The sequence below is a fragment of the Rana temporaria genome, chromosome 4 (assembly GCF_905171775.1).
Source record: "Rana temporaria chromosome 4, aRanTem1.1, whole genome shotgun sequence".
Taxonomy (NCBI): Eukaryota; Metazoa; Chordata; class Amphibia; order Anura; family Ranidae; genus Rana; species Rana temporaria.
This window is the reverse complement of record NC_053492.1, coordinates 72,911,050-72,936,050: the sequence shown is the minus strand read 5'-3', so window position 1 is coordinate 72,936,050 and position 25,001 is coordinate 72,911,050. Positions and strand designations below refer to the sequence as shown.

Here is a 25,001-nt window from a genome sequence, read left to right as displayed (position 1 = left end):
GACCAGCTCTCTGCTAATCTATTTATGGCACCCACCCTGACAAAAATTTCAGCCGGGTTTTATCACAGTTGACAGAGAACTTATCAAATGTTATCATTCTGATAACAGAAAAAAGGAGCAGGAGTAAGCCACAGGACTCTGGGCTTTGAAGAGAGGTAAGAAAACACTACAGATATATGTGTCCAGCTCAAATTTCATGAATGGGGTTTACATCCACTTTAAGAGAAAGAAAACAAAGCAGCTAGAGAAAAAACAAGTAGACCCAGAGCTAACATACATATTCTGTTTAATTGGCTACCTACTGGACCTCTTTTTTTGCAAGGCTAGAATGCTAACAGAACTCTGAATTTACTATACTCTTTCTAAATACTGTATCTCTTCATAAACAGTACCTCATACAGTATGCTACCCTAATTATATCATACTTGTTGATATACCGTGTATATAAAAACTGAACCCATAAAAGTGAAGATGTTTCCCAGCAGCCAGGTTTGGTGCTTTATTGCCCCGCAGATAAAATGTCATTGGTAACTATAACCAACAACTTTATGTTTCTACCAATTACATTTTTGTCGGTCTAACATTATATAAAGTTTTTAGTCCTGATGATAACTCACAGGTATAATGGCAATTATATACACACACATATATATATATATATATATATATATATATATATATATATATATATATATATATATATACGTATGTATATACACACTTAGAGACATATCATACTGTATGTCAAATGTCAAGTCAAGGGAGGAAGAGGGTCATGAGGCTTAGCATCTTAATGCCAGCTTGGCAAAACTTGGCTCCAGCTTTTCTCATTACAGTTTGTGGAATAAACCCCCTGCCACTGTGCTACACCACAGTGGCAGGTACTCAGCCATGATTATTTTGCCCAGAAGGTCACCCTTGCCCTCCACCAGCATGTGGAATGGAATTTGTTTGTCACTGGACCATGTTGTTAGGGGCAGGATACACATAACCATGGACAGATGGTCCAGTAAGCATGGGCAGGGATGTTACATGTATGTCATGGCACACTGGGTCAATCATCTGGTTGGTGGAAAAAGTGCAATACAGGGCACATTTGTCTGTCCCATGTCTGTCCGATGGTGACAGCACAGTCACCTGTATCCATCTCTCTTCACTGGACTTATCCTCTGACATCTCAGAACCAGCAGCCCCCCCCCCCCCCCCCCAAGCACCCTAGAATATATACAATGTCACACAAAGTGTCTGACCACCTACCATCTTTAGCCAGACAAAATCATGTGTGGCAATGACTATTAACCTGCTGACCCCTTCTTATTTAGCAAATATCACACACGTGCCTTGCCTGACAAATGCCCTTAACTAGGTGGTGCAGCAGTTTATTGCCTCACCCTGATTTCCAGGAGGTCCTTCGCCATGGCCACTTTAGATGGTTGTGCTTGGCCTCTGTTCCCTTGGCAGAAATGCAGCACCAACATCAGCTGCCTGCCAACTGCCTCATCTGTGACACCTCCATGCTGAAACTCAATGTTGGAAATGCTGCAGAGGCTGCTTCAGTGTGCCATCAATGGGCTAGATTCATAAAGCCCGCCGTAAGTTTGTGCGGGCGTATCGTATCTGAGATACGCTACGCCGCCTGAACTTACTGAGGCTGGGGCTGGATTCACAAAGAATCTGCGCCCTAACTTATGGCGGCGTAGCGTACATCTGCCAGCGTAAGCGCGCCAAATTCAAATTCTGAAGAGGTGGGCGTGTTTTATGTAAATAAAACATAACCTCACGTAAATGACGTCTCTAACGAACGGCGCATGCGCCGTTCGTGAAAAAATCCCAGTGCGCATGCTCGAAATTACGCCGCAAATCGTAAATGCTTTAGACGTGAACGTAATTTACGCAAAGCCCTATTCGCGAACGACTTACGCAAACGACGTAAACAACGCAAAATTCGACGCTGGCCCGACGTCCATACTTAACATTGGTTGCTCCTCATATAGCAGGAGCAACGTTACGCCGGAAAAAGCCTTACGCAAACGACGTAAAAAAATCGTACGTTTCTGAATCGGCGTATCCAGCTCATTTGCATATTATACGCTGAAATCGACGGAAGCGCCACTTAGCGGCCAGCGTAAATATGCAACTAAGATACGACGGCGTAAGAGACTTACGCCAGTCGGATCTTAGCCTAATTTCGGCGTATCTTGCTTTCTGAATACAGAAAGAAGATACGCCGGCGCAGCTTTGAATTTACGCGGCATATCAATAGATACACCGGCGTAAATTCATGCTGAATCTAGCCCAATGTCTTCCTGTGTAATTATGGTAAGGGAGCAGGCTCTGGGGAGCTAGGGTTCTTTTTACAGCATTTATGCCTCATCATTTAGGACATGTGCAACATTTTGGAACCATTAAAGCGGTGACCAAAATGATGAGCTGCCACCAGATGGGAAATAATGATATATTTCCTCCCATGTTCCTACTGGGGCACACACTATATGGCTGCATCTGGTGGCTGTGGTGGCAGGCTACAGTGACAAGCTGCAACTGGTAGCTGTGGTGGCAGGCTACAGTGACAAGCTGCATCTGGTAGCTGTGGTGGCAGGCTACAGTGACTAGCTGCATCTGGTGGCTGTGGTGGCAGGCTACAGTGACAAGCTGCATCTGGTGGCTGTGGTGGCAGGCTACAGTGACAAGCTGCATCTGGTGGATGTGGTGGCAGGCTACAATGACAAGCTTCATCTGGTGGTTGCGGTGGGAGGCTACAGTGATAAACTGCATCTGGTGGCAGGCTACAATGACAAGCTTTATCTAGTGACTTTGATGGCAGGCTACAATGATAAACTGCATCTGGTGGCAGGCTACAATGACAAGCTTTATCTGGTGACTTTGGTGGCAGGCTACAGTGATAAACTGCATCTGGTGGCTGTGGTGGCAGGCTACAGTGACAAGCTGCATCTGGTAGCTGTGGTGGCAGGCTACAGTGACAAGCTGCATCTGGTAGCTGTGGTGGCAGGCTACAGTGACAAGCTGCATCTGGTGGCTGTGGTGGCAGGCTACAGTGACAAGCTGCATCTGGTGGCTGTGGTGGCAGGCTACAGTGACAAGCTGCATCTGGTGGATGTGGTGGCAGGCTACAATGACAAGCTTCATCTGGTGGTTGCGGTGGGAGGCTACAGTGATAAACTGCATCTGGTGGCAGGCTACAATGACAAGCTTTATCTAGTGACTTTGGTGGCAGGCTACAATGATAAACTGCATCTGGTGGCAGGCTACAATGACAAGCTTTATCTGGTGACTTTGGTGGCAGGCTACAGTGATAAACTGCATCTGGTGGCTGTGGTGGCAGGCTACAGTGATAAACTGCATCTGGTGGCTGTGGTGGCAGGCTACAATGACAAGCTGCATCTGGTGGATGTGGTGGCAGGCTACAATGACAAGCTTCATCTGGTGGTTGCGGTGGGAGGCTACAGTGATAAACTGCATCTGGTGGCAGGCTACAATGACAAGCTTTATCTGGTGACTTTGGTGGCAGGCTACAGTGATAAATTGCATCTGGTGGCAGGCTACAATGACAAGTGACAAGCTGCATTATGGTGAGTTAAACTATTTTAATACATTTTACTATGTAATAAAATAAATAATGTGCTTCAATCATCCGGACACCATATCACGCATGGTGTCAGGATGATTGAAGCGCTAACACCAAATCACACCAGTTACCTTTGAGTATTGTATTTCATTTGGTAGTTTATAAACTGTACTAACTGCATCATGCATTCTTATGAAATACATGATATCGTCTCTTAGGAGATCCGTTATTTTCTCTAGTGTCACATATAATATGCAGTGCGTCTAAATTCACCTAACAATCAGTAAATGTGGCACGGTGGTATTACTTCTATGAAACCCTGTGTTCAATCACCATGCAAAGATTTATCTTTCTGTGCTGAATTTAAACAGTTCTTACTTTTGCTGTACCTACTATTACCTGTCATCAGATATATTTTGTTCATGTTGAAGTCATGCAAACGAAGTAATGTGTTGGTGTAACACTTGCAGGTATTCATTACCTCTCACAGGGATCATAGTTCTCCCCCCAATAATCTTAATTTGATCTCCAGCCTCTTACATTGTGAGTTGCTACAAAGCTGCAATGTTGCAGTCTGATTACTGTAGGAGAGGGAACTGAGGACATTTTTCTTCCTGCCTGCATATTCTAACTCCGATTGTTGTGAAGCGATTTATCCCTTGTGAGACCTCTATGCCTGGCCTGTAAAAGAAGATATAATCACTGAGGACAATCCTTATCAGATAGCTTGAACTCACCAATACCGATTCTATTCACAGAAGTTGCTTTAATCCAAAACATCAGATGATAGGTTACAGCAGATGAACAGGTTGTGGTACTTATGTGGTCAAAAGATGATATTGTCGGTAGTTTACTATGCAGAATACATGCGCCCTGCTACATGTGGCCTGTAGCGTCCTCCATTACACAGGAAGTACAATCACAGGAAGAAAGGGTGGAGCATTACATACAAAGGAAGTATGTCATACATCAGGGAGTAAACATGGAAAACAAATGCATTACCACAAAAGGTCACAAGATGGCAGCATGTGAACAAAACATAAACGTCCATAGAAAATGGTTCAGAGAAACAATGGCCCAGATTCACAGAGAGCGGACGCACATTACGCCGCCGTATCGCAAACAATGTACGCTACGCCAACGCAGCGCAGATAGGCAAGCATGGAATTCAGGAAGCCAGTGCTCCCAACGCTGCGCCAGTGTGGCCTGGGTTTCTAAGGCGTACGCCGTCGTAGGTGGAAGTGGGCGTGAGCCATGCAAATGAGGCGTGACCCCATGCAAATGATGGGCCGAGCGCCAGACAAATACGTATCACGAACTGCGCATGCGTCGTGACGTGGACGCATCCCCATGCGCATGCTCACAACCATGTCGGAACAACTCCCTAAACTACGCCGGATCACTGCGTACGGCATGACCGTAAGCTACGCCCAGCCAGACACACGTCCAACGTAAAATACGCCGGCTTGTGTTCCCTGGTGCAGACCTTTGCATGTCTGCTGCTGGGTTGCGCCCTCCTTTATGGGGAATAACTTTACGCCGGACGTACAACATACGTGCACCTTGCGTAGCCTGCGTCGGGCGCACATACGTTCGTGAATCGCCATATTTCCCTCATTTGCATATTTGAATGGCTGATCAATGGGAGCGCCACCATGCGTCCAGCCTAAATGTGTGCCCACCCTACGCTGGCATAGGCAAGTTACGTCGGCGGGGTGAAGCCTGTTTTTAGGCGCATCTTAGTTTGTGGGTCTGGCGCACAGATACAACGGCGCACATTTGCACTTACGTCCGCGTAACTTGTTATACGTCAGCGTAAGTGCTTTGTGAATCTGGGCCATAATATATATAAATACTATGCCCCATTGGGGCGGCACACTGCAGAAGACTATTGACATAATCTCAACCCAGGCAAAGTCGTTCCAGCCCTCTCTCTGAGCACCGTGTATCTGAATCAGGAAACGTTGGAGCTCACGTGCAGCTGTTTCCTTACACACTATTCCAGCACAGTGTAGGAATACAGGGGACAATAACAGTCGTGGATGGCTTTGACAGATCACAGGACCCCATCCGTATGCCTGAACTTCCATATTGACATGTGAGTGCTTAATGTGAATTATTTCATTAAAAGTCTGCAGTTTTACTAAGTGGCGCCTGTTTTGTTTGTTTCTTTTTTTCATGTTTTTAAAGCATTGCTTCAGCTCCCTACGCAAGGCTGCCTGGTATTATAGACTGCATCTCACACCAAAGCTTGTATAGCTTATAGGACTTATACTCTGGACTATTTATATACATGTTTCCTGTATGCGCCATTATTGTCATTTTTAAAGTCGTCAGACTGGGGCTCAAGAACTGGTTTTAAGTGATAAAATGTTGCATTATTGCATTATTGTTATATGTCGGGAGTTTATTTATGCAGACCTGGAAAGTTATTGGCAGATCCACCTTGAAGTGGAATTTTACACAAGCAAGCTCCTTATTGCAGAAGAGACACAGTAAGTAAGTATTCTTACCTGTCCACAGTCTCCCTGACAATGTATACTGAGCTGTGTATGCACAGCTCAGTGTTCAATTTTAGCACATATTGTATGTTACATCATCTCAGCATGGCCAATTAAGATGGCTGAAGATCCTGAATCTAGAAGAAGTCTAAGCATTGATGTCTGCAGCGAGGGAGCTCTGCTAGGGTTGCCAGTGCCACCTTTTCTTCAAGCTTAACCTGAACACTTTAGCGGCGCATGGCAATATTTTTTCCCGAGTTTCTAAGGGGGGTCGCTGATATAAGGGGACTCAGAACTAATGAGGGGGGTCTCTAACGTGGGTGCTAATATAAAGGGACTCTGATCTAATGGGGGGTCTGTAAGGGGGAGGGAGCTGACTGCTGATCTAATGGTTGATCATCATTAGATAAGCAGTCAGCTTAGAGACCCCTATTAGCTCACAGTGCCCTTATATCAGTGCCCCCCCCCTTCTATAGAGACCTCCATTAGAGAGCGACCACCCCCTTATAGCAGCACCCCCTGCCCTTTTCTATATGATTGTCTAACACCTTACCAGCAGGAGGGACTCTGCAGCCACTGCAACTGCAGAGCTGGGAGGTGGAGTGAAAAATCCCATGTGTGCTTTGCAAAAGCGTTATTGGTTGCCAGGACACCGGCAGTCCTAGCAACCAATGACTGCAATGCAGATCATTCGGTCGGGCAGGGGGGGGGGGGGGGGTGACAGGTGTCGGTGGGGGAGAAGGCAGAGCAGAGAGCACACAGAACAGTAAGAGCAAGGTGCAGCTGACAGGATTTCCGGAGGATACCCCACTGAGTTCCCTCACTGCACTGGACTAATTTACCTGACTGGACTGGAGGTATGTTGTGTCCAGGTTTCAGGTGAACAGAAACACGGGCACAAGTTGAAAAACCCACACTGTCCGGGTCATACCCGTACAGGTGGCAACCCTAAGCTCCTCCGAATGCAAGGTGAGTATAGTTCTGGCTTAATAGTGTTGTTGCAAGGTTTGTATTGTGTTTAGTAATATGTTTTACCACTTCAATACAGGGCTTTTATACCCACCTCAATACCGAGCCTATTCTGGCACTTCTTTCCTACATGTAAAAATCATCATTTTTTTTGCTAGAAAATTACTCAGAACCCCCAAACGTTATATATGTTTTTTTTAGCAGACACCCTAGGGAATAAAATGGCAGTCATTGCAACTTTTTATCTTGCACGGAATGTGCGCAGTAATTTTTCAAACACCTTTTTTTGGGAAAAAAATGGTTTAATGAATTAAAAAATAACAAAACAGTAAAGTTAGCCCAATTTTTTTGTAAAATATGAAAGATGATGTTACGCAGAGTAAATAGATACCTAACATTTCACACTTTAAAATTGCGCACACTCATGGAATGGCGCCAAACTTTGTTATTTAAAAATCTCCATAGGCGACGCTTTGAAAATTTTTACAGGTTACCAGTTTAAAGTTACAGAGGGGGTCTAGTGCTAGAATTGTTGCACACGCTCTAACGCATGCGGCAATACCTCACATATGTGGTTTGAACGGCGTTTACATACGTGGGCGGGACTTACGTGTGCGTTCGATTCTGAGCGAATGTAAATATCCCTTGTAATAGGAATAGTGTGTGACAGGTCCTCTTTATGGAGAGATGCGGGGTCAATAAGACCCCACATCTTTCCTCCTGGCTGGAAAGCATGAGATCTGGAAAAAAAAATCACCAATCTCATGCTTACTAGCCGCAATCGCGGCTTTGTTTACTTCCGGGTACCCGGGTGTGACGTCATCACTTAGCTCATGGGCCTCCGGCGGTCATAAAGATGACTGGTGACCATCTGGTCATCCGGCACTGGACGATTCTTTCTCCGGGCCCCCGATGGCACGGGAGACCCCGGAGAAGCACCGGATGGCGGTGGGAGGGGGGGTGTCCCCTCCTGCAGTGCCGCCTATAAAAACGATCAAGCGGTGGAACCGCCGCTATGATCATTCTTATCGTGCGCAGAATCGCTGCCGGCAAATAATGATATCTGAATGTTGCCTCTAGCTGCAGGCATCATTCAGATATCCCCTCACAAAGCCCAGGATGTCATATGACGTCCACCCAGGATGGGAGATCCCTTCTGTGGACATCATATGACTATTGGCCGGTATTGAAGTGGTTAGCTACTTGTCTATCAGCACCGTTTATAATTGGCAGCTGACAGAACACGATTTCAAATAGTCCTGGCTGTTATAACAGCCAGTAGTATGTTTAAATTTGTTCAGCCACCAATGGGCTTTCTTGTGAAAGTGATTACAGCCGCCTAATAACTGTCACAGTCTTCTGAAGGTACCACTAGCCCCCTTACGCCCCCCACCATGCATCCCTGACTCTGCTATCCCACCTGCGAACCTGAGACTGGAATGTTGGTTGTCAGCAGGTAGAACAATGGCATATCAGCAAACATCAGTTCACTGATCTCCCCTTCAGTGAACAAAAACATAATCTGCATGTACCATAATGTGTCACTTCTGGCATAAAGCATAATCTGCATTTTTGGTATTGTGTCACTTCTAGGTGTAACTTTTCCCAGCTGCTGTGGCTCGGGAAGAAGTTAATCTGTGCTCTATTCATTTTAAAGGGCAGAGGATTGAAACAGGGGTCTAATAGGCCCTGATATCTCAATAAAAGGAGCCAGTTTACAGTATGCTATCACATACAGCCTATTGTAAAAAAAAATTAAGTAACATATAATAAATAAGAAATACAAAATAAATTCTCCTGCTCTCAACATACAAACACATAACAACATAAACGCGTATGGGGGGTGCACCTACATATGAAAATGTCAATTGCACTACACATGTTAACGCAAACATCAGAGTGAGAGCAATAACTCTAGGACCACATAAGGTTTAAAGCCGAACTGTGGGGTTGTCAGGGGGGAATTGCAGCGCTGAATGAGTGGTCCCCCACCCAGAACTGGGGGTGACAAGGGACCTGCAGGGGAAACTTAAGTAAGTATATCTGGCTTCACTAGATAAGGGGAAAATGCTTAGTATGCCTGAAGTGGGCTTTAACTCTAAACTGATAACTTGTAAAGAGTCTATTAAAGTGGTTGTAAACCCTTTACAACCACTTTAACCTACAGGTAAGCCTATATTAAAAGGCTTACCTGTAGGTGCTTGAAATATCTCCCAGGCCTGCACGGTCTAGGAGATATTTGTTCTGCGCATGCGGCAGAGTTAGAAAGGGCACGCTATGCCCTTTCTAGCTCGGGTCATGCCATGAGTGGAGGCTCCCACGCGAATGCGTCACGCAACTCTGGCCACTTACAGAGCCGGAGTTCACGGCCCCGGAAAGAAGAGGGGTGAAGAATGGCCGCTCGCTACTGGCGAGGAAGATGGGGACATTGTGGGCTTCTCCTGCAGGTAAGTGTCACATATTGGGCTACTATGTGATGCATAGTAGCCCATTATGCTTTACCTTTGCAGGGAAACAAAGAGGAAGTAACACCCATCAGGGTTTACTTCCTCTTTAAAGGGTTGTCTACACACAAATTTGGGTGCCACAGTTTGTCCCTATTTCACAGGCACACACACTTTTCTGGCTTGATTTGTTTGGTATCTGTTTACTCATCGCATCCTTGTCTTTTCTATTTTCCCAAAAATGTGCGTATTATATTGTGTTTGTATGCATTAAAATGAACTATAGTGTTGTTTTTTAATGGAAATTTGGGTTTGATAAACATGTGCGCTAATATATCACTCAACACATTTCAACTACCCCCATTTTATTCTCTAGGGTCTCTGCTTTCAGAAAATATAAAGGCCCGGATTCACAAAGCACTTACGCCGCCGTATCTCGAGTTACGCCGCGTAAGTGTAACTATGCGCCATCGTATCTGTGCGCCATGCCCACAATCTGAGATACGCCTAAAAATAGGCTTCCTACGACCGACATAACTTGCCTATGCCGTCGTATCGTGGGCGCATATTTATGCTGGGCGCATTTTCCACTCCCATTGATTTTCTATGCACATATGCAAATGAGGAAGATATGGCGATTCACGAACGTAGTTGCGCCCGGCGCATAATATACGCGGTTTGCGTAAGTCATACGTCCGGCGTAAAGTTATTACCCATATAGGAGGCGCAACTCATGCAAAGGTATGGACCAGGGAACAGAGCCGTCGTATTTTACGTCGTTTACGTAGTACGTGAATATGGCTAGGCGTAGGTTACGTTCACGTCGTAGGCAGTGATTCGACGTATCTTCGGCTGATGTTTCGACGTGATTCTGCACATGCACACTGGGATACGGCCATGGGACGGCGCATGCGCCGTTCATTTTAAGTACTTCTATGGCGGTTGGCCCATCATTTGCATGGGGTCACGCCACATTAGCATGGCTCACGCCCACTTCCATATCCTACTAGCGGGAGTGAGTGCTTTGTGAATACTGTGCTTGCCTCTCTGCGCTGCGTCGGCGTAGCGTATATTCGATACGCTACGTCGAATAATGCGCCGATGTATGTGAATCCGGGCCATAATGTTTTCTGGCCTAAAATGTGCATTTTACCATGAGTGCAAAACCCCAAATAAAAGACCCTGGTAGGGGGGGCGTGGCCTGGAACGGCATGTGAGAGGACGTAGCTCTCACAGCTCCTGACCTCGATCCGGTACCGATCCTCCCTCAGCCAAACTACGGACCGGTAACGGTTATATGCTGACCCCAGCTGATCCCGGGACCTCGGGGGAACCTCCGCCAGCTCTCTGCACGAGGGGAATGGTCAGGAAAGTACTTTCTGAGCCGGGTCCCGAAATCCAAGATGGCGCCGCCGCGCTCTCTGTGAAGGGGACTCCTCGTGGCGCTGACAGAATGAAGGAGCACGGACCCAAGCAGCAGAAGCAGCAGAAGTCTCAGGGTAAGGAAGCCCCTAGAGACATGCTATACTTCACTCAGAAGTTGAACGGACTGGCGGGGGCTGATAGTGGTGGACGCCCTGGGCACACTGACTCTGACAGGCATGAAACACAGGCCTTGGCGGCCATCTTTGCCGAGCACAGTGGAGGAGAGGAGAATGATCTGCCTGACCCGGGGGCCCAGGGCTCAGGGGATAATGATACACCTGTGGCTACCCAACCCACACTGGCTGACATATTAAGGGCTGTTAATTTGGGCAATGCCTCCGTAAACACCGTCAGGGAAGAATTGTCATTGATGAGACAGGACTTTCAGAAAATGAGGGAGCGCACCATGGCTGTGGAGAGCAGGGTGAGCGAGGTAGAAGACCGCCTGACCCCCATAGAGCGAGAGGCCAAAGCCGCATATCAACTGGCGAGGGAGGCCACTGACAGGGCGGAAGATTTTGAAAATCGCCTTAGAAGGAATAACATGCGCATTGTCGGTCTCCCTGAGAAGGTAGAGGGTAGAGATCCCACGGCCTATGTGGAGGGCTGGTTGTTGGACATATTTGGGAAGAATACCTTCTCTCCCCTATTTGCAGTGGAACGTGCTCACCGAGTGCCAGCTTGCCCTCCCCAGCCGGGGGGGCCACCCAGGCCGATGCTGGCGAAACTATTGCATTACATAGATAGAGAAACAGTGCTACGCCAGGCAAGAGAAAGGGCTAATATTCAACATAATGGGACCAGGGTGTCCTTCTATCCTGACTTCTCGGCGGAGGTGCAGAGACGCAGAGCCAAGTTCTTTGATGTGAAACGCAGACTTCGGCAGCTGCAACTACCATACGCCATGTTATACCCGGCTAAGCTGCGGGTGATAGTGGAGGGGCAGGCGCAGTTTTTTGAGTCCCCTAATGACGCAGCTAACTGGCTAGATCGGAACGAGCAACCCCTGAGACGATGACTACGAGAGGGAGCAGAGGAGGGATAGTGATGCCCAGGCCCATAGCGGGACACCGAGACAACTATGGAAAGTGGGACACCACGTTTGGATGGAGACATTGTGTGGTGTTTATCTAGTTAACCTCTGGCTGAGGGAAAATATATTGCTACAGATCAAGACGAGAGCTTCAGAAATCTTTAATGGCGAATCTACAACACGTGACTTGTTCTGGCCTCCGAAGTTTGAATGAGAGGCCTTGTGCCGGTCTTGCCCTGTTGGCAGGATCCAGAGCAGCAGAGTTGATTTGGGCAGCGGTTTGCGCCCTTTGCTTTTTTTTTCTTTTACTTCTTTTTTTTCAGCTTTTGGAAAGGTGGTTCTACAGAACGAATATTGCAACAATCAACATGAGCAACATGAAGCCCTGGTGGTTATTTTTGCTGTTTTTGTCACCGGGCACATGGTCTGATGGAGTCTTGGTCCTAATGGAGGTACATTTGCTCGTTACTAACTTTTCTTTTTATACATGGCAGAGGTACCTATAGTGTCGTGGAATGTGAGAGGACTTCAATCCCCGCTTAAGAGAACTATGATACGCATGTGCCTTAAAAAGTTTCTACCAGGGATTTTTTGTTTCCAGGAAACGCATCTCACAGTGGACACTATTTGCTGCTTACGGTATAACTGGGTGTCTAAAGCGTACCACTCCACTCACACCTCCTACTCCAGGGGGGTGAGTGTTTTGGTACATGGCTCCCTGAACTATCAGGAATTGGATAATAGCATTGACACGGAGGGGCGATATGTTTTTCTCTATTGCAGGTTGGGGGATTTGACGTGTATTCTTGCATGTGTGTATGTACCCCCCCCTTTCGCGGCGACGGTGCTGCGGGCGCTGATTGCCTACTTGGATGGCAAGCCTGAGGTACCGTTGCTGGTGATCGGGGACTTCAATTGCTGCTTGGACCCTGCGGTGGATAGACACCCGGCAGTAGGAGCCTCTGCCCTCTCCAGGGGTACCCCCCTGGCGCGGTTGTTGCAAGAGGTGGGCTGGGTGGATGTCTGGCGGCAGCGGAATCCAGGTGTGAAGCAATACTCATGCTTTTCTAAATCGCATGGCAGCCTGTCTAGGATTGACCTGGGGGTGGGAAACGCACACATGCTTCCGTATGTCTCTAAAATGGAGTATAGACCTCGCAGCGTACCTGACCATTCCCCATTGATCGTGCATTTGGTGGTTTCTCAACCAACTGAGCTCCCTAAGGCCCCCTGGAAATTCAATGCCTTTTGGCTAAAACTATTTGACTCTCCTGAGACTATAGAGGAAAGTGTGCGTGGGTTCTTTACTGCTCAGGATCCACAGGGCTCTTGTGTACAACAGTGGGAGGCTTTTAAACTGTTCCTGAAAAGGGTCTTGGTAACTGAAATCAACAAGGTCAAGAAGGCCTCATCTGCGTTTCTGTTGGAGCTGGAGGGGAGGGTGGAGGCTCTGGAGGGGCAGTTTGTCCTGGACCCCTCTGACTCGGCCAGGGAGGAGTGGCAGGCCGCTCAATCTGCTTATGAGCGGGTGCTTTCCTCTGGGGCCGAAAAAAAGAGATTTTTCTCTAAGCAAGCGTTTTTTGAAGAGGGGGAGAAAACGGGCCGCATGCTAGCGCGTATAGCAAATTCACAGCAGAGGTCTCCAGCTATAGTGGCCATAAAATCCAAAGTTGGGCCCATTGTTAGTACACCCGAACTTATCATGAAGGAATTGGCGGGGTTCTATGAAGAACTGTACCGCCCTGGTACTGCCTACGTGGCGGCTGATCTGGAACAGTACTTGGGTGGCTTGACGTTCCCTCGGTTAACGGTAGAGCAGAAAGCGGGGTTGGAGGCGCCCCTTACTGTGGAGGAACTTCAGGAGGCGGTGGGACTATTTCCTAACTGTAAGGCACCGGGGGAGGATGGGATTCCCATCGAGGTTTACAAACAACACGCAGAAGTTTTGCTGCCACGGCTGCTACGGGTGTTTAATGCGGCACTGGGGGAAGGAATACTTCCGCCCTCCATGGCAAAAGCAAATATTGTTTTGCTTCTTAAACCGGGCAAAGATCCGGTTGAACCAGGGTCCTACAGGCCAATTTCATTGCTGCAATGTGACATAAAGATCTTGGCAAAGGTCTTGGCACTGAGATTGAACACTGTCATAACGTCCCTGGTGCACGGAGATCAGGCGGGGTTTATGCCGAATAAGTCCACTGCCATCAACTTGCAGAGGTTGTTTCTAAACATGCAGTCTGACGCGGATAATGTAGGACACAGGGCTTTGCTGTCTTTAGATGCGGCCAAGGCATTTGACAGCATTGACTGGAACTACTTGTGGGAGGTGTTGGCGCGATTCGGGTTTGGTGAGAAATACATAGCATGGGTCCGTCTACTGTACAGTCGTCCGGAGGCAGCTATCAGGGCCTTCGGGTGTCTGTCCCCTGGCTTCGCGTTGGGAAGAGGGACGAGGCAGGGATGCCCGCTGTCCCCTCTCCTCTTCGCGTTGGCCATTGAGCCCCTGGCCATGGAGATTAGGGCCAATCCGGGTATAGTAGGGTTTTGTTATGGCCCCCTGCAGGAGAAGGTGATGCTCTATGCAGATGACACCTTGCTTATGTTGGGAGACACTGATGCATCTCTGAGGGAGGCCATGGCAACCATTATACGATTCGGGGGGTACTCTGGCCTACAGATTAACTGGTCAAAGTCGGCCCTGCTATTGTTAGATGGGGAGGCCACACAAACAGTGACATCGTCCTGCCCTATACCGGTCACGACTTCCTTCAAATACCTCGGGATTTATGTAACGGCCAACCCCAGGGATTTTAGCCATTTGAACATATCCCCCCTGCTCCAGAGGTTCCGAGAAAGGGTCAAGTCATGGAACAATCTCCGTATCTCAGTGGCGGGTAAGATAAACCTAGTAAAGATGATATTAATGCCGCAGCTGCTTTATTGTCTCCACAACGCCCCGGTGGTGATCCCTTTAAAAATCTTTAGAATAGTGAATTCTATCTTCCGGTCCTTGATCTGGAAGAATAAGACGCCAAGAATTAAACTTGAACATCTTCAGAGACCCAAGGATAATGGCGGGCTGGCGTTGCCCAACCCGTGGTTGTACTACCTTGCGGCGCAATTGCAACACCTGGTGGGGTGCTTCGGGAGGGAGCCGGCTGGTTCCTCTGGAGCACTGATGCTACACACGGTGGGGGATGGGCCCATCCCCATGGCACTTGAGGCCCTGGCTTTCGCCAAACCTAATAAGAAATATCCCACGTATAATCTTATACAAAAGGTATGGAACAAATGCAAATATGTACAGCAAGCTGATGGATACACTGACTACAGCCCCCTATGGCATAATGATACTTATACAGAACTGGCTAAATTACAGATTGGTGGTGGGTGGAAAAGTCATGGGGTCACACACATTAAACATGTATTTAGACACGGGAGGCTCAGGCCATTCGCAGATTTGCGGGTGGAATATGGGCTACCATCTTCGATGCTTTTTCAATATATGCAGCTTCAGCACGCAGTGAGGGCCCAGAGTAGGTCATCTGAGTGGCGTCTGTCGCCGACTCCGGTGTTTAGTCTCCTGGGTGATGCTGTGTCCTCGAAGGGATTTATTTCTGAATGTTACGCCATCCTACTACAATACTTCTTGGGACAGCATCCAGTCATGGTAAGGGAAAAGTGGGAGAGGGACGTGGGGCAATTGGATGGAGAACAATGGGAGGAGATATTTCAGGGGGTGAGTTCCTGCTCACTGAATGTGGCTCAGCGACTCACTCAGCTATACATTATCTTTAGGGTGTATTACACGCCGCGCAGGTTACAATTGATGGGAATGCAGACGGATGATGTGTGTACTAGATGCAAGCGTGACCACGGGGACCTCATACACCTCCTGTGGAGATGTCCCAAACTGCACAAGTATTGGTCTGAGGTGACGAGTACTATTAATTCTGTTTTTGGGGTATCCATGCCTGTGGACCCCAGAGTTGGTTTACTGGGGGTGCTGGAGGAACATGTTGAAGAGGTGTACACGAGGGAGGCGGTGCAAAGGGCGTTGTTCCAGGCCAGAAAATTGATTATGACACACTGGAAATCTGAGACCCCTCCGACTTTAAGGGAGTGGATTGATAGGATGGGTGAAATGCTACGTATGGAGAAACTCATTTACCAACACAGGGGAAGCAATCGTAAATTTGAAAACCTCTGGGCTCCGTGGCTGGATACACCGGGGCTTTCACCGGTGGATCTGGTTATGGATAGATTGCTGGGAGCGCATGTGGGATAAATGTTATAATTCAGGGAAATGTATACTAGGGGGGGTGAGAGAAATGCCATGTGACTGCAGTGCCCGGCTGGGACTGGTCGATGAGAAATGTATTCCTGGTTTTGCTGTGTAATATTGAATGCCATAAGCTGTATACCACCTTTTCATCTTCATCAATAAAAACTTTTTTTGTTGGATTAAAAAAAAAAAAGACCCTGGTAGAAAAGTGGTTACTCTGAAGCCCTGTCTGTGGAATATAGTATTTAATTCATCTTTATGAGGATGGAGATACATGCTGGTCCTACATGAGTAGTTAGGATATACAGGAGACCAGTTTGAGGCAATTGACATTTATGTTTTCTTATAAATAAGCCCAGAATATGTCGGTATATACCAGAGTGCCTCTCTATAGAGAATATTAGATACCTACCTCTACCATGACACTATAGAGGGATGTAGAGAAATGAATGCAGCAGCAATCAATAAGGAAGCTGACTTTCCACTCTGTCTCCAGGCTCACCATTGAATCATTGTGTTGTAAATATAATAAATTCAGAATTATAAACATTTCAGGAGAAGCCCACAATGTTGCTCTTTGCGCACGGTCCTTGCTGGTTTTAGTGGGATTTCCAGATGCCCTGCCTGGGGGCAAGTGCCCCATCTGCACCATATTTTGTTTCAAGACTGGCGAGCGGCCTGAGCCGAGGAGCTTTGCCCAGAATAATCCAATTCAAACTAATGTTAAGTCGTTAAAGTTTGAAAACCGCAATCCTGAAACATTACATATTTAGCTATTTAGTGTGACTGCCATGGATATTGTTTTCAACTTACGAGACCACATCTGTCGTAACTTTACTACCATAAATAGTAAGTGAAGCCTAGGGCAAAAGGAATGTACTTCTTGTTAATCTGCTTGCTGAGCGCTGCCCTCCCACCTCCACTCTGCACACAGTGTTCACAGGCTCCCGCTACAGCTGCCCAGCGCTGCGTCCAATAACCTCTTCACTGCCGGCTGCTGCCAGTAGTCCCCAGGCAACAAGTACTAACAGACAACTGCTAATGCTGTCCGAGAAACACTGCAGCTGCCAAAAAGCCTTCCCAATCTAAAGCAAATGTGAAACCAATCACTAAAATCTCATATAAGCTTTAACATGTGAATGTCATTTCAAAACTCATTTTCAATGTTTTTTTTTTAATCTTCAGCTTTCTTTTAAATATTACCTTATGATCCTGTCATAAGGCTTCTTGTTCAGGCACTTCCTGTTATAGGCCGACAACGCTCTGTTCTTGCTACCAACTTTTCTACTGCATGGTCACTGTCACATAGACTTCCTATGGGGACTACAAGCGGCTGTTTCAGCACACATTACACAGGCACGGTCCACTGTTGTCACCATCTGACCCCACATCCAATCTCTGTCCAAACCTTGCCGGCGCCGCTTTCGTCTCCATCACATTTACAATATATACGCCATGCACTTATTATCTCTTACCTCAACTATTGTGATTTCTCTGAAGATATAAAAAAAGTAGGGCTGGGGAAATTAAAGATTAATTCCTCGACTAATCTTTAATTCTTTTGATCGATCAAAATTCTTGACGTCACCGGACAGCCTGGACAGTGAGACTTACCCTGCTGGATGCGAGCAAACTGCACCCATTGGATTCAGGTACCTTTGCATCTGTGGAGCAGGAGGATGCATCAGGCTCCATCAGGGGAAGGGGGCAAAAAAAAACATAATTTTCCTGTCCTAAGCAGTTTTGTGCAGACAATTCTTTGTGTATCAGCAACATCTGTTCCGTGCGAAAGACTGTTCAGTTCTTCAGGGTATATTGTCAATAAAATGCGATCATGTCTGGCTAAAGTGATGCCTACTTGCCTACTATAAAGTGACTGACAGTCAATATACTAGATACGTTTTATAATTAAAGTTAAACTAACTTTCTACGTTTTTCTTAAAGTTTAATAAGAAAAAATTACTTATGTCAGTGCTACAGTTTGAATTTAAACGTATTTGTGTGAACTGTGAAGTTAAGTCATGGATTGTGGAAACTAACTAGTGTCAGGTGATTGTATATAGTGTATATCACATTTACCACTGACTAATGCAGAGTTGCAAGGAGATTAGCTAAAAGTAGTTGGATCTGTATGTGCGTTATAATTAATAGAAATTAGTCGATTAATCGATTAAATAAAAAATGATTAATCGAACACGAAAATTTTAATCAGTAACAGCCCTAAAAAAAAGGAAAAGAAAGGTGCCTCTAAGTGCAGTATGTAAAGTTTAACAAAGTGCACAAAGGGTTAAAAGCACTTACAAGATTGTTGAGTGTTAAAAGACTAGATAAAATCTGGAGTCCTCATCTGTGGCATGTGGCCATCCTCAGCATGGTGGTAGAGCACAGTAAAGAACCATCCAGCAGCTGTAAAGCATTCTCATAGGTGTTGTAGAAAGGAGGCAGCAGGGAAGCCTGTATTCTGGGTTCACTGCGAGAAACACGAGGCTGATGGTGTCAGGGGGAGTAGAGGGCAGCAATGCATTTCGGAGCATGTGCAGCTCCTTCGTCGGACCAGGAGCTGCACATGCTCCGAAACGCGATACTGCCCCCTTTTCCCCACGTGGTTGGGGTAAATGTAGGGCTGGCAGGGAACCTGGCGGGCAATGGGCGAGTAAAGCAGCGATCATTCAATCAACAGGGGGAGCAGCGATCAATCGACCGAGCACCGTGGTGGGGGTGGTGGTTGGCTGGCTGGGTGAGGGCCCCAGGTCACACCAGCCTGCTCATGCGGAATAACGTCACAAATTTAGCTAAGGCTGGTTCCCCTGTAAAAGGCTTCAACTGGGAAAGGACGTTATTCTGGTTCATACAACTTGTTTTTTTTTAGATGGTGGACAGAGGAGGTTTTGAAATATCTGGTATGGTTCTTTTTTTTTCTACTCACTCTGATAGCAACACTCTTGAACTTGTATTCTCCTACCTATGCACTCCATGCAACCTCTCCAACAATCCTTTTCCTCTCTCCAATCACCACCTTATTGGTTTCATTCTCTCCCTTTCTTCCACCTCTTCTCCCTCAAACCACCTAACAGTTACCCGTAGAAAGCTTCACCACCTCAACCCTTCCCCCCTCACTACACACAGAATCAAGCCCCGACCCCTACAACCTTGGCAAACAGATGATACAAAAAATCTCAATAAACAAAGTTGTGCTCTTGAGTGCCTGTGGCATAAGGCTAAGTATCATAAGGACTTAAACCAATACAAATCTGCCCTCCAAAAATATAATTCCTGTCTCCTCACTGCCAAGCAGACCTATTTTATCACTCATATTAACACCTTCTCACCCAGCCCCCATCAACTCTTCTGTACCTCCAACTCTCTGCTTTGTCCCCCACCCCCTAACTCACTCACTGCCCAGGAGATCACTAATCACTAAAAAAAAAAATTGATACAATTTGTGATGAAATCTCCACTCTACAGATATCTCCCCCACTTAACTCCCTGTGTCCACAGGTACACTCAACACTTCCCGCATTCAAAACCACTATTATAGACAAGTAGCTAGATTCAGAAAGAGTTAGGCCGGCTTATCTACAGATAAGCCGACCTAACTCAGTTTACGTCCACGTCGAAATCAATAGGCCCATGCGGCGTACTTAGCCGCAATGCACACTGGGGAATGTAGGCGCCCGGAGCATGCGCAGTTAAAAAAAAACATCAAAAACGTCAGGTCAAGCTCCATTAGCATAAAACACGCCCCCTTAGGCAAATTTGAATTAGGCGCCCTTACGCCCGCCCGCTTTAGGCTACGCCGCCGTAACTTAGCAGGCAAGTACTTTGAGAATCAAGTACTTGCCTCGCTAACTTACGGCGGCGTAGCATAAACACGTACGCTAAGCTACGCCGCCGCAACGTTAGGACAGGGTACCTGAATCTAGCTAAAGGTTGCTAAACTTTTTTCCACCTAACCACTAGAGATGGACCGAACACGCACCTGTTCAGTTCCCAGCAGAACTCCCGAACGAAGGAAAAGTTTTGACCCAAACGGCAAACCCCATTAAAGTCTATGGGAGCCAAACAGGAAAAATCAAATGCAGGCTTCGTCGTTTGAGAGTTCTTATATAGGTAAGGGCGGGGCCACCTGGTGATGTCACTTGGTGACACCGCCCCTTGTGACATCACCAACCCAGCATGCACTAGTTCTATGTACCCTATACTTTGTTAAAGGGAGGCTTCCATATTCCGATAAGTCCCCTACCCCATACTCATTCACATGGGGAGGGGCTGGGATCTGGATCTCCAGATTCTGATAAGCCCCATGCACGCATACCCCCACAACCACAGCCCAGGGTTGTAGGGAAGAGACCATTGTACCCATTTGGGGTGGGGGACAGCCACACATGTTGAGGGCATGTGGCCTGGCATGGTTCAGGAGGAAGGTGCTTACACGCCCCCCTTTCCTGACCTGCCAGGCTGCATCCTCGGATAAGGGTCTAGTATGGATCATAGGGGGAACCCCACACCGTATTTTTATTTTGGATGGGGATTTCCCCTAAAATCCATACCAGACCAGAAGGTTCTGCAGAGCATTAGGCGAAGCGAACATCTGCCGAACTCCCTTCAAATTCGGGTGTTTCCCGAACAGGGTGAACAGCTAATGTTCGGCCTGAACCCATGCTCGGGCCAAACCGTTCGCCCAACTCTACTAACCACCTGCCCCCTGGACCCTGTTCCCTGGCAAATGCTACAGTCACCCGTGGCTCTATCCTACACTCTCTAACTCACATCTTCAATCTCTTTCCCTCTTCTGGTATCTTCCCCAACTCTCTAAAAAATGGACTAGTCACCCCCATACTTAAAAAGCCTTTCTCCTTGTTTCCCTTTTATTCCAAACTCCTTGAACGTCTTCAATTAACTGAGAAACCATCTTACTGAGAACAAACTTCTTCCTCAGCACTTCACAGAAACTGCTCTCCTAAAACTCACATAGGATCTACTAACAGCTAAAACCAATGTACTCCTACTCTTGGACCTCTCTGCTGCCTTTGACTCGGTGGACCACTCCCTCCTCAAAAAAAACTCATGACACCTATGACTATGCTTCGCTGGATTTCTTACCCACCTATCCCACTGCACCTTCAGTTTCATTTACAATTCTACTTCCTCTTCCTTTCTCCGTCGGAGTCCCCCAAGTTTCTTTTCCTGGACCTCATCTACTCTCAATCTACACCCCCCTCCCTGGGTCAGCTAATAGCCTCCCATGGCCTCCAGTACTATTTCTACGCTGCTGTCACCCAAATCTATCTCTCTACCCCTCAGCTCACTCCATCAGTTTCCACATACATCACTAATTTACTAACAGACATATCAGACTGGACGCAGACTGGACACATAGGGATGAATGGACCTTCTGATCAGGTCGGTCTGAAAAATTGAAAGGAGGACCTGATCAGAATGCCCATGTGAAAGGGACCTAAACCTGCTTTGACTAGGTTGCCAGTGGCTACTGCGACGTTAAATTAGAGGAATCCCTCCAATATGGACAGAGAGAACCATCAAAATACTTTTATAGTGGGGCGGGGAAGGGTTAGAACGTTGTTACGGCTTTACGTGAGTATTCCCTTTACTTGAATCTACTACCGGTACTACTACTACTTCTTAAAACTACTACCTAAATATTCGGAAGAACACAAAATGAGGAAACATCTATTGAATGGGAGCGCAAGCCACAATAAAAGCCATAAGGAGTTCTGACTATATCTACTTTAAAATTTGCAGAGAAATTACATCACTTGATTTTTTTGTACATCTCTTCCATAGTATTATGTTAGGAATTGAAGCATAGCATAAAGCAGTCCAACAATTATGGCTCTTCCTCTGAACATCAGTCCTTCAAACAATGAAATGGTGATGATGTAGCTGTGAACCATGTGATAAAGCCTGTAAAGCACAATGCATGCACTGACACAACACTGCATGTCCTGGCTGTCATGAGAACAGGCTCTTTTTGGCTGCGATCACACAGAACGAGAACCAGACTGTGTGTGAGAGCCAGAGACAGTGCGAGCCTCCACACAATGTACAATACACATCTCTTGTTGTACAGTGTTAACTCAGGCCACAGACAAGACTGTGGGAAGATTTTTGTAGGTATGGTGTTATGACTGGAAAAATCGCACTTCGCAATCACTCATCCCGCAAAGTTATTTATTTATTTGTTCATGTCTGAACCAAAAGATAACTGGAAGCGTTCATTGCGTAAATACACAATTCTAACTTTAAGCTGAACTACAAGCAGATGTTGAATACACTTATTAAAGGCTAAGTTCACCTTTGGGGAAAAAATAATAAATGCATATATTTTTTCAAAAACAAATGTGCATTTTTTCCCCCCAAGCAGCTTGGAATGCATTACACATGCAATCACTGGATTATGCTCTCAGTTTGTAAACAACGTACGAATGCGCTTATCAGTGCACTCGCAGTTCATTGAGAACTATAATCTGCCTGCCATGTAGCTTTCTCATTCACAGATTGCTGTGAATTAAAGATGTGCTGATTATTAAATGTAGCAGTGCATGAGGGGAGAGGAACCCCTGCCTGCTGTCACAAGGAGAAAGGGGGGGTTGGAAACATGTTACATCTTACATACACCTTACATGCATGCCCGCAGGAGCATGATTGCCATTTCTGAAGTGCGCCTGCGCCGTTGTCTACGGCACATGCACCATAGACATCGGCGCCTATCATTAATGTAAATATCTCCTAAACCGTGGATGTTTAGGAGATATTTCGAGCACCTACAGGTAAGCCTTAATCTAGGCTTACCTGTAGGTAAAAGTGGTTGTAAAGGGTTTACAACCACTTTAAAGTGGTATTAAACCCTCAGTTTTTAAAGTGAAGCTCCGCTTGTCTGCCTCCCCCACTGCCACATTTGGCACCTTTTGGGGGGGGGAGCAGGTACCTGGTTTTGACAAGTACCCGCTCCCACTTACAGCTCAGTTCGCTGTGGCGTATTGAGCCGGAAGTTTGGCGCCCCTCCTTCTCCCGCAGCCCTCTGGGACACTTAATAGGTCCCGGAAGACTGCGGCCCATTCACAAAGCACAGCGCGCTTCACACATGTGCAGCAGGAAACCGACTGTGCAGCTGCAAAACTTCACTGCAGGTTTCCCATAGTCAAGATGGTAGAACCAGCATCCGATAGCGGCCCGGGTGAGGACACCGCTAGATGCATGGACAGGTTGGTGCCCTAATACTAAAAGTCAGCAGCTACAGTATTTGTAAAATGTGGGGAGCCTGGAGCTCCTCTTTAAGCACTTTCAGCCACTAAATTCAATAACTTCCACTGGCCATTTATGGTTCAGTTTTGAACCTACTTCCCTATCCACACATTTGATGTGGATGCGGAAATTCTCCCCACTGTGTCATTGTGTTCTGACAGCAGGACATCCCCCCCTTCAGAATACTCTGATCAGTGCTTCAGCCGATTGCGCTGATCGAAGTAACATTTTCCAATAAGCTGGTTCATAGGAAGTCAATGGATAGATCGACTTCTCATGAACAGGAACAGAAATTCGATCCATGCATGGCCAGCTTTGCTGAGTATGCAGCTTCTTTATCTTTAAATCCTTCTCTATGTTCCAGTTTAAATAAAAAACACAATTAAATGTTTCATCATTAAACAAATTGTTTTCTGGCACTGAGTTTGCGTTGATCAATGCAGCTCAATTGACATGGTGTGCATTAGCCCTAAAGTATGCTTTTTACTAAAGCGCTGCGCAAACTGTTGGTGCTATATAAATCCTGTATAATAATACTATACAGTAAGGTCTCTTCCCCATAACAAATTGTTGAATTAAAGGAATTAAAACTCCAAAATGGCTTTAAGGTAGATATTCATTACACATTTATAGTATGGGTACCTGAATCTACCTTTATATTGGGTCCTGCAATCCTCTGCATTATCGGGCTGTGAAGAGAAATGGCAGTTAATCGATCCTTATTACATTACCCAGTGCTTATAAGATGGTGAGAGTGGAAGTTTACCAAAAAGAGTTTTGGATTAGAACTCCCACTAGGGCTGGAATTTCATCACTAAAATCTTTGAACCTTCAGTGTCCGAAGAAGTTCCCCTCTTCTAGGAGAAGACCTTGTATACAGAACATGTCATTGTTTTTCTGGTCCTATCCTATCTTAGAGGTTTGTGATAATGCATAAATAACCTTGTATGAGATAACATTGCCTACTGTGGATAAGGAAAAAAAAATTCAGCCAATAATGAAGTACAAAGTTGCCTTTTCCCTCTATCCTCTATAGGCATGTGCTGATTGTATCTAATGGTAAATCCACCCCTGACCCATACCTCTATGTCTGACTTTGTACGCAAATCCTACTCAAATATAGTAACTATCTTTTATTTTTCTGACCTGTCGATACAGTTGTAGCAGCACAGCGACACTGACTCTATGCGCATAAGCCCCCAAAATGGGGGGAAAAAAGTTCTCCCTCTGCTCCTACCTCCTCGGCCCCTTTTGTTGACATGATGGGGCCCAGGGAAATGTAATTTTAGCCCTTAAGCAAGTAGGAGTGTGGTCTAGTAAAATCTATTTACTCATTTGGGTAGAAATTAACAATAAAGCTGTCCGAGCCTCTATGTTTAGCTTATGAGGCCTGGGCCAAGTACTTTAGGACTGGTTGTACTGCCTTATCAGCGGCCCCCGATGGTACCACAACATACCCCACATAAAGCTGTGCGTTTAGTGCGCATTAAAA

The 25,001-nt window shown here is 46.4% G+C and overlaps 1 long non-coding RNA gene across 1 annotated transcript in view; it reads right to left on the bottom strand.

Moving 5' to 3' along the window:
- LOC120936307 overlaps positions 1 to 4,504 on the bottom strand; it is a 32,510-nt gene extending 28,006 nt beyond the window's left edge. The window contains exon 1 of the long non-coding RNA XR_005748600.1: positions 4,324 to 4,504. This is a non-coding gene — a long non-coding RNA (uncharacterized LOC120936307). The remainder of the gene's footprint in view (positions 1 to 4,323) is intronic.
- Between the last annotated feature and the right edge of the window lie 20,497 nt (positions 4,505 to 25,001).